Genomic DNA, 9,959 nt, shown 5'->3' on the forward strand with positions numbered 1-9,959 from the left:
TGGAGCCCTCTGAACAACACATCTTGGTAAAGGAGTCAATGTACCCAGTAAAGGTGCTAGGGACTAGGTAGTAGAGCCTCCTCATCTCCTGCAGGTACTGAGCAGCCATCTGTGGTGGATATCCACACACACTCTGGCTACCTTGTTCTGAAGGACCTGGGAGCTTATAAACAATTTCAGAAATTGGGTTATCAGCAGGATTCTGGACGTAATCTTCATGTCTAAAGGTAACCTTAAGTTTGAGTTTATTTCATGTACACATTTGCAGCTAGAAGTTGAATGAATGAATTTACTTAACCTTTATTTAACCAGATAAGTCAATTGAGAACCAATTTTCATTTACAATAATGACCTGGCCAAGAGGCATAACTTTGACAGGACAACCACTAAACATAAATAAAACACACTATACAGAGGAAAGGTACAAATTCATCCAATATACAACAATAAGAAATATTGACAGTAGGTTAGACCAGAAAAAGTCTAAGTCAACACAGCAGATTTAATGATCAGCAGGTACAGTGATCAGATAGTAGCTCAGTTAGTGTTTTTGAAGGAGTGTGGTGGAATGAATGTGCCAAGGATCTTTTGCAGCTCGTTCCAGCAGTAGGCAACGGAAAACTGGAATGAATGACGGCCAAAGGAAGTGCAGGCTTTGGAATGACCAGTGTGATATCTACCAGAGTGCAGGTTGCTGAGGAGTGAGCTGAGGTAGAGGGGGGACTTGCCTACTTGTAAATAAATTGGTACCAGTGGGTCTGGCGTCATGGTGACGGGAGACAGTTGACCCAGGGTTCAAAGGACACAGAGATGAGTGTTGAAGGGGGCACTGGTAACAAAGCAGATGGCAGTGTGGTAAATTACGTGTAGTTTATTAAGAGAGGTTTTGAGGGCAGCACCTCATTCTCCTGTACTGGGTGGAAGGAGAAGCGGGGGGGGGGGGGGGGGGGGGGGGGGGGGGGGGAGTGCTCTGAGGGAGAACTCAAAGGGGGACAGGGGCAGCATGGCTGGCAGTGGGAGTAACAAAGTGCTTGTTGAAACTCAAATCCAATTTTATTGGTCACATACAGATATTTAGCAGATGTTATTGCGGGTGTAGCGAAATGCTTGTGTTCCTAGCTCCAACAGTGCAGTAATATCTAACAATTCACAACAATACACACAGATCTAAAAGTAAAATAATGGAATGAAATATAAATATTAGGACGAGCAATGTCGGAGTGGCATTGACTAAAATACAGTAGAATAGAATATAGTATTTACATATGAAATGAGTAAAGCAGTATGTAAACATTATTCAAGTGACTAGTGTTCCATTATTAAAGTGACCAGTGAACCCTGCAGCCTCTAAGGTGCAGGGTTGAGTAACCGGGTGGTAGCAGGCTAGCTTTTTAATAATCTACTGGAGAAGGGAAAAAAATCACAACTTTTAATGCTGTTGTTTTTAATGTGAGAGCTCTGATGAGTATGATTTCCAGTGTACAGTATGTATTACATACGGTAAATAACGTTGAACTTGAACGCAATACTCTTGAATGGTACGATGTGAAAAGTGTATGGATGCTTGCTGCACTCCATCGGGGGTAAAGGTGTGAGCAGACCATTGTGTATGAGACTCTCTGTGCCAGGAACCAACTCATCCCGGGGAACGATGGGATCCACAATGTACTTGAAGATCATACGATTCCACGCCGGTAAAGACACACCTGGAATATTCAGAGACAAAAGCAAGTTTGATGGAAGAGGGATAACTTCTCCAATATAGAAAATGTAATGGATTTTAATTATTATTGGGCTATATTAATTATTCTATTCACATACCGCAAGGTGCGCCTTCAAACAACTTGTGGATCAGAGTTTGGATGCTTGTGCAACATTCAATAGCTTTTGTCTTTAGTAGTTTGCAGGAAATAATCAGTCATCCACATGGTTGAGGACTCCTCCAACTGCCCAGGCATATAGTATTAAAAGACAAACAGCTTCCCAGGAAGAGTCGTGAGTTTTTCGGGAGTTTTCTGTAGAAACCACTTGTTATCCTCCCTGTGTAAGATTGCAAATACACAGTAACTTTACCAAAGCTGAATGAAGATAATATAGTTACTACAAAAACAGCAATAGACTTCAGTTACACTTACCTTTTTTCTGTGGAATCAATGTCTGCAGAGGTCTTCCCGATTTCTTCCTCTGACAATGGCTCAAGATTTCGTCCTGTGCCACCACAGAACATGTCTGCATAGGAAACAACACAAAATCCATGCAAATAGACAGAAAAGTAGAAGAATCAACACCTGCATGAAGTTGATGACAGCCCCCGGGATGCTGCAGAGGGTCATGACTATAGACATTTCTGGAATCTGGATGTTGAGCAGCTTCTGGTGCTTCTACCCAAATGTCAGCCCCTGAGCTTCCAGTCAAGGTCAACTGGATCCTGGAGGGGAGAAATATCATAAAAGTTGATACTACTCAAAATATTCTCACTTAGTATAACAAACTACTGTATGACTATGATGATGATAATGGTTCATTGCATTTCGTTTCATGGGTACTATGGCAGCTAAAAGCTGAATTACAGTAAAACATACAATAAACATTTAAATGAATAAGATGAGATACAACAAATTGAACAATATCAAAACATCTGGGAGGCAAGAATGGAGGTAGAATGGTCTGAGCGGTGGAGGGAGGAGGGCCACAGCCGCAGCTAGGGAGTTCAGTGGTCATATCAGAGTCAGAGACAGGTCCGCAGCCGTCAGCACACATCACTGCCTCCGACGTCCTCAGTCTCTCCTTATGGACTCCGTAGGTCGCTGGCTAGCTAGCTACTCCTCTACAGTACCGATGTGTAGCACACACGGAAGTGTAGCCATTTGCGCCGGAAAGCCCACCACACATCGGTTATCATGAGAGTAGTTGTACTCATATTTACGGTTCAGTGCTAACTCCGCAATCCACTTGCTTCACTTCTCAGTGCCTCTCAAGCTGTTAAAGTCGATGTCCACATTCAAACAAAAACAGCTCCCAGTTCCAGCTACTCCAGCTACTCCCAGTTCCATCTTTGTTAGCTAGCTAGCAGAATTTAAAAAACGGACATTCCAGCATCACAGTGCTGAAAAATCCATACAAAATTACCAGATTATTAATCAATTCATATTTAACTATCAGGGGAAAAAAGAAGTTAATACATTTTTTAAATTAAAAACAACTACAGTGCCTTCAGAAAGTACTCACACCCCTTGACTTTTTCCACATTTTATTGTATTACAGCCTGAATGAAAAAAAGTATTACATTGAGATTTGTTGTCACTGACCTACACACAATACCTCACAATGTCAAAGTTGAATAATGTTTTTCCAAATATTTTCATTTGTAATTATTTCCTAATTACAAATGAAACGCTGAAATGTTTTCAGTCAATAAATACTCAACCCCTTTGTTATGGCAAGCGTAAATAAGTTGCATGGACTCAATCTGTGTGCAATAGTAGTGTTTTACATTATTTTTGAATGACTACCTCATCTCTATACCCCACTCATACAATTATCTGTAAGGTCCCTCAGTCGAGCAGGGAATTTCAAACACAGATTCAACCACAAAGACCAGAGAGGTCAATAATAATAATAATAATACTCTTAGTAAACATAGTCATCTTTAATTTATAATCTGTAGAAACTATGAGAATAGAAAGGCTCAGAGCTTTTCTGAAAAATTACAGCACAGTTGAAAAATGCGCCAAGTATACAAAACATTAAGAACACCTGCTCTTTCCATGACATAGACTGACCAGCTGAATCCAGGTTAAAGCTTTGATCCCTTATTGATGCCACTTGTTAAATCCACTTCAATCAGTGTAGATAAAAGGGAGGAGACAGGCTAAAGAAGGATTTTTAAGCCTTGAGACAATTGAGACATGGATTGTGTGTGTGTGCCATTCAGAGGCTGAGTGGGCAAGATAAAAGACGTAAGTGCCTTTGAACGGGGTATGGTAATAGGTGCCAGGCAAACAGGTGTGTCAAGAACTGCAACTCTGCTGGGTTTTTCATGCTCAACAGTTTCCCGTGTGTCTCAAGAATGGTCCACCACCCGAAGGACATCCAGCCTATTTGATACAACTGTGGGTAGAATTGGAGTCAACATTGTTACTCCACAGTACTAACCTAATTGACAGAGTGAAAAGAAGGAAGCCTGTACAGAATACAAATATTCCAACAACTGTTTGCAACAAGACACGAAAGTAATACTGCAAAAAAAGATTTGTCCTGAATATAAAGTCTTATGTTTGGGGCAAATATAATACATTACTGAGTACCACTGTCCATATTTTCAATCATAGTGTTGGCTGCATCATGTTATGGGTATGTTTGTAAACATTAAGGACAGGGGAGTTTTTTTTTCAAATAAACGGTTTGGAGCCTAACTCAGGCAAAGTCCTAGAGGATAACCTGGTTCAGTCCGCTTTCCACCAGACACTGGGAGATTAATTCACCTTTCAGCTGGACAATAACCTAAAACACAAGGCCAAATCCCTTACTGGAGTAGTTTACCAAGAAGACAGTGAATTTTCCTGAGTGGCCGAGTTACAATTTTGACTTAAATATCTTTGGAAAGCTATGGCAAGACTTGAAAATGGTTGTCTAGCAATGATCAACAAGCAATTTGACACAGCTTGAAGAATTTTGAAAATAATAATGGCCAAATATATTGTACAGTCCAGGTGTGCAAATGTCTTCGAGACTTACCCAGAAATACTTACAGCCTTAATCGCTGCAAAAGGTGATTCTAACACGTATTCACTCAGGGGTGTGAATACTTATGTAAATTAGATATTTCTGTATTTTATTTCAATACATTTGAAAAGATTACAAAAAATATATTTTCACTTTGTCATTATGGGGTATTAGATGAAAACCTGTAACAGATTTGGGTCTAGTTTAGCGGACCCAAATTAAGTGTAATCTGAGATTCTCCAGGACGAGGTTTAATCTGAGTCCGGGAAGCCTTCCTAAAGAGTAGGCCTGGTTGAACATAATGCATCTTGAGTTTGACCAGGGGAGTCAAACTCCTTTTGCCCGGGCCGCATTTGGTCTTCAACGAGGCCTGGAGGGCTGTACTGAAATTTGGATATAGTTCCTCATCGTCGAAATTTGCTAAAGTAGTCCTCTAGAGTACTCAACATCTGCGGAGTACGACTCACACAGGAACCGGGGTAGGTCCTAATCCAGGCACTTGTCATCTCCCGTCTGGATTACAGTCTAAAAATAAAGGTTCCTGGAGTATCCTTTAGGGGTTCTTCAAATTGAAACTATGGGGGAACCCCTTTAAATTCTGTGAAGAACCCCTTTGAATGGATCCTCGAATAACCTTTTAAAGAACCTTTTGGGGTTCCTTTTTTATCTACCCCCCTCCAATATTATTATTATGAATAATATGCATGACAATAACAACAATAACACAATATTTTAGTTGTCAGTATTTATTATGATTTAAATGGCAAAGCAGAATAAAAAAGTCTAAATATGAGGTAAACTCCCAGCAGAGCCCCAAGTCCAATCGATATATCCTCTGATGTGTTGATGTTAATGTGTTGATGTTCTCCGTATCCATAGCCAGAATGATTTTGCAGTACATGGTGATCAAACAGGTTTCCTGTCATATTCATGGTGTATAGGGTGAAGTCTGTGAGTTCAAAAAATAGTAATTATACAGATTAACAAAACATGCCAGTGACAGTATTCATACTTTGGATTTTATTCAGATGTTGTACAGATACTTGCAGACACAGACACAAAAGTGAGCAGTTCAGTCATCTGCACCCAATACAGCTAGCCTTCAACATATTCTCATAGCATACAGTACATATTCTTACCTCTTTGTTGATTGATACCGATTGAATTGTGTCCGTTTTCTGTTTTAGAAAGATTTTCACAAATATGAAAAGATAGATGGTATCATCATAAAACAATATCAATTTAGATCATACAAGGGATGATAGCAACTTTATTGAGGAGAATTGTACTTACTATGACTGTGATATGTGGTTGTCCCACCTAGCTATCTTACGATGAGTTCCAAACTTCTCTGCCAATAACATCTACTTTTCAGTTTCCCCTCCCCACAGACCATTCTCAGACAGTCCTAGCTATATTCTTGCTTGATAAATTGCTCTTTGCTAAGAAGCTATTATTGTTTGTTTTAAATTAAAACGGTAATATATAATCACAGTAAGGTACTTAAAGGCCCAGTGCAGTCAAAACTGTGATTTACCTGTGTTTTATATATATTTAAACACAATGAGGATGGAATAATACTGTGAAATTGTTACAATTATGATAATACCCTTTCAGTGTAAGAGCTGTTTGAAAAGACCACCTGAAATTTCAGCTTGTTTTGCATGGGTGGAGTTTTGACCTGCCTGGCGGCATCACCAGGAGGTATAAATTAATTGACCAACAACTAAGAGAGTTGCCAACCTCTCTACCAATAACAGCTAGTTTTCAGGTTACATTTCCCTCCAATTAAGATCCTCCAATTAGGCCCCTCACTAAGACCACTCCACTCAGACAGTCCTAGCAAAATTTTAGTTTGAAAATTTTTTTAGAAGCAATTTTTGTTTCTTTTCGAAAATTTGAATGGAAAATAATCACAATAAGGTACTTTTTATTTTGTATATATACAGTATATACAACTGTATATATACAAAAGAAACTGTATATTTTCAAAATATTTTATACATATATAATTTTTTCTTTAAAACAACAGTACAATACAGACAATATAAATGGCCTTTCCCACAGTGGGTGCTCTGGTCAGTGGGTGCTCTGGTCAGTGGGTGCCCTCGCCCCCACCATCCCGGAGATGTTGGCAAGGCAAAGCCCCGCCCCCGGCCCAAAGGCATTTTCCAAGGGCCGGAAAAAACAAGCGAGCACACCTATAACTATCAGGACCAGCACACACACCGCTCACAGCATGAAACCAAACCACAAAACATAAATAGCAAAAAGCAAAACATACAATAATCCCATCCCCACCCTCACCCCTGATTGGAGGACCGCTAACATTTACAGTATACTGTACATTTGTGTATATAATTATTACAAAACTCATCAATTCCACCCTTCAGACAGCCACAGATCAACCCATCCTTCCCAATAAATCATCATTCTACCATTTCCTCTTGCAATACACCCCTCCATTCTCCCATGGTGTCTCACTAGGGACTTGAACCTCCCCATTTGCAACATTTCTGCCAAGAGCACAATGATATTTCCTATTTACTGACTGTGGTCCTTCAAATCCCCCAGCAATAGTTTGCAGGTCCAACCGCATCCTGATATTATGGCATAACAAACATTCCTGGACCTGACTCCAAAAACAAACCCCCGATGGACAGTACCAAAAGAGAGGCTCTATTGATTCTGTTTCCGCATGGCAGTCTGCACCGGTTGACTGACTGTTGAATACCACATATACTCAGCATTCTTTTAATACATGAATTTGATATAATAGCTTACATGGAAAATAACAAATTGATTTAAGGTACTTAATTGTTACCCAGAAATGATTTGATATTGAGATAAAAACAGCTGCATTAGACCTTTAATACTTATGACAGAGCTGGGAATCTTCTGACCAGTGAGAACTAGCACTGACTGTATGGCTCTCATTCCAAAATCACAATGGTCCTCGAGTACAGTAGAACCACAAAAGGGAGGGAAAAAAAGAACAAAATGAAAGACTGTAAAGACATGAACAAAAGGCAGCACAAGTTTTCAGGATGTCATAGCTATGAACAGTTATGAACATGAACAGTTATGTATTTGATATTAAACTGAACTGTGAAACAGTTTTAAATGAAATGTCTAACTGAAGTGTTTGGAATGTTCTGCAACTCCAACCTGCTAGGACAGCTGCTTCCTGGCGAGCTGGTAGAGGTTGACGTTCTTCCTGGATACTTGATTTGGCTGATTTAAAGCCCTCTGAGGACAACATGATCTCGGCGAGCAGGTCAAAGTCAGGTGCCATCACGGAAACAGGCCGTTTCAGAGACTTTAGGTTGTCAGTTAGATCCGCACAAAGAGCGAGATCAACCGAGTCCGTTTTTCAGACCTATTCTGTGGTATTAGCTGTGATGTTATCGGAAGGTTATAAAAGGTCATTAAAAGGTTATGATCTGAAACAAAACATGACAGAAAATGTTATGCTGGATTCATGGGGATGAAGAATCCACTTGAGGATATCTCTTCCCTCGAACACAAGCCTTTGGGGGAAAACAGGTCATTATAATATACATGTGAAAACTTAAACTGAACTATTTATCTGTCAAGTTAAATCAATGGAAAATGAACAACTTTTAAGCCATAGCAATACAAGCAGTCTAATGAATACTGTAAGGTCAAGTGGCACACTATAAACTGTTACTATGCTTGGCAGCCTTCATGAACTGAAGCTGATCAGCGATGACTGACAGTACGCCCACATCGATGTAGTTAAACTCATCAAAGCGACACCAGGAACCAGACTGCACCATACCAAAGTACAGCTTCCTCATCATCTGGTAAGGGAATGTCACAGAGAGAGAAAACTGTATGAGGTGAATTACACGACTACTTTATTGAGTTGAACATGTGTGCAACTAACTCACAGTATACAGTAAAATGTCTACGTACACTTCTTTAGTCTCTACAACTGATGCAATGCGTTAAAACCAAACATCTTTCAATGCATCAAAAGTGGCTACCACTATCAGAGCAGTTCAGTACCAAATATAACTTTCCAAGAGAATGAAGAGAAAAACAACATCAACATGGCTGTACTTCCTGTAAATACCCGTTTGAATACAGAGCTAAATGGATGCCAGTGACAATGATTTCCACTACTGACAATTTCAGGTCTACACACCAACTAACTAAATAAATAGGTAACACTTTATTTGGATAGTCTGTAGAGCATCTCCAGACGTACTATCAGTAACAAATCAACTATCTACTAACCCTAACTCTAACCTTAACCCTTATTCTAAACCTTACCCTAACCATAACGTAAACTTAACAAGCAGTTGCTTATCAACGTATGCAGTACAGCCGACCCCTGCTTGAACATGCCTGTCCAGCCTGGTGCAAAAACTACAAACCATCCCCAAGTACACCAGCACTAACTACATCCACCAGATGGCAGGACTAAGAACAGTGGAGGAGAGAATGGCTGTTCTGGGACGCACAGATTTCTATCCAGCAACCCCTTTCTCTGCGCTTCTTAAATGATGAGTAATTGTATTACTTTTTTATTTTCTTTAGGATAGACACTTGTGTACTGATGCAAGACTTCAGTGGTGAAACCCATTCATCTAGGGGCAAAGTAGGGAGTAGAGGTTGCAAATAGCAATCATATCACGCAATTATACCATTTATAAAATGGTCGCATACACCGAGTGTCTGGAAAACATGAAGAACACCTGCTCTTTCAATGACGTCGACTGACCAGGTGAATCCAGGTAAAAGCTCTGATCCCTTATTGATGTCACTAGTTGAATCCACTTCAAATCGCTGTAGGTGAAGGGTAAGAGACAGGTTGAAGAACAATTTTTAAGCCATGAGACAATTGAGACGTACATTGTGTATGTGTGCCATTCAGAGGGGGAATGGGCAAGACAAAAAATGTAAGTGCCTTTGAACTGGATATGGTAGCAGGTGCCAGGCGCACCGGTTTGTGTCAATTACTGCAATGTATCAAGAATGGTCCACCGCCCAAATGACATCCAGCTTACGTGAAGAGGGGTGAAGACATCAAAACTATGAAATAACACATAAGGAATCATGTAGTAGCCCAAAAAAGTGTTAAATACATCAAAATATATTTTAGATTCTTCAAAGTAGTCACCCTTTGCCTTGATGACAGCTTTACACACTCTTGGCATTCTCTCAACCAGCTTCATAAGGAATGCTTTTCCAACAGTCTTGAAGTA

The sequence above is a fragment of the Oncorhynchus mykiss genome, chromosome 19 (assembly GCF_013265735.2).
Source record: "Oncorhynchus mykiss isolate Arlee chromosome 19, USDA_OmykA_1.1, whole genome shotgun sequence".
In the NCBI taxonomy this organism is placed as follows: domain Eukaryota; kingdom Metazoa; phylum Chordata; class Actinopteri; order Salmoniformes; family Salmonidae; genus Oncorhynchus; species Oncorhynchus mykiss.